General features: G+C 38.5%; 1 protein-coding gene across 1 annotated transcript in view; it reads right to left on the bottom strand.

Moving 5' to 3' along the window:
• Positions 1 to 723, bottom strand: part of LOC122084549 (probable E3 ubiquitin-protein ligase DDB_G0283893) — an 11,484-nt gene extending 10,761 nt beyond the window's left edge. Inside the window, exon 1 of the mRNA XM_042652877.1 lies at positions 705 to 723. The gene's annotated coding sequence lies outside the window, so the exon portion shown is untranslated. The remainder of the gene's footprint in view (positions 1 to 704) is intronic.
• Positions 724 to 1,222: the final 499 nt, after the last annotated feature.

Genomic DNA, 1,222 nt, shown 5'->3' with positions numbered 1-1,222 from the left:
TCCCCCCCCCCCAATTGTCTTCTATTTGGATTGCTCTGTCAAGTAACACTAGAAGACCCACCAATAGTGGTGATATTGTTTCTTGGTTTGCTTCTCCATTGAGGCTTCTTCAATTCCAAGTCGGCTTGGGATCTTCTTCGAACTTCAAGTCGGTTATGCCCTGGTGCAACTTGGTTTGATTCAAGTTCTACATCCCCACCATAACTTCACAACTTGGAGGGCCCCTTCACGTTGCCTTCCACACATCCATGTTCTTCCTTTCAGCTGCCTATACTGGAATGTTAATGAAGATGTCGACCACCTCTTCTTCGGCAACCTCTTCTCCTCTAGGATTTGAAACCGCCTCCTTTCCAGATGCTGGACCAAAGAAGTAGAATTTTTCCCTTTGAGTGCAAATGGATTTGGGTGGACATGTCCTTTGGTGGTAACTCATCTATGACAAGTGGTAAGCTTGCTTTCCCTTCTAGATGCATTGATTCTCTTAGAAACAGGCTTATTGTTGCCTCTTGGGGTCTCCCCCACTCGCTCTAGTGTGGTGGTGGTAATGTACTTTAGTTTTTGCCTTTTGTTTCTTCCTCTTCCCCTTTCTTCTTTTTTTTTTTTTTTTTTCATACTTTTGGGAATAAATTTTTTATCAAAAAAATAAATAAATAAATAAAAATAAATAAATAAAAAAAACCTTTCAAGCATATGGTGATCTATACCACGGATCTCTATGATGCCTTGATCATTCTCCTCTTTTAATTCTTGTGTGGCCCGCTTCCTGTTTCAAATGAAATTGACTCAACTATACAAACACTAATGATACATACTAACACAATTTAGTCCATATGCAGTTGTTTGGGATTTTGTCCACCATAAACATCATCACAAGTAGTTGAAGACATTCAGTAGAAAAAAAAAAGGCATGGCTGGGATTTATTTAATGAGAGGCTCGATTGCCCCAATCCAGAAAATTTAATTCATGAAAGATTAAAATTCAGAGTAAAATTTAAGTATATTTTCCCCCATAGCAAAAAAAAAAAGGTTGAGGCTCAAAAGATAAGAGTGCACTGTGACTTTTCATGTATAAGCAGAATTTGAGATATATTGTAATCTGATGTGGACCATGACTTGATATACATTGTGATTTGACTCTTCATGATGGTGAATAGTTTCTGTACCCATGGGCCCAAGCTCCTATAATCAAATTGTGGGAGCACTTCAGTACCTTGTAGTTTCC

This window comes from Macadamia integrifolia, chromosome 1, assembly GCF_013358625.1.
Source record: "Macadamia integrifolia cultivar HAES 741 chromosome 1, SCU_Mint_v3, whole genome shotgun sequence".
NCBI classification, from domain to species: domain Eukaryota; kingdom Viridiplantae; phylum Streptophyta; class Magnoliopsida; order Proteales; family Proteaceae; genus Macadamia; species Macadamia integrifolia.
This window is presented reverse-complemented; position numbering and strand designations above follow the sequence as displayed.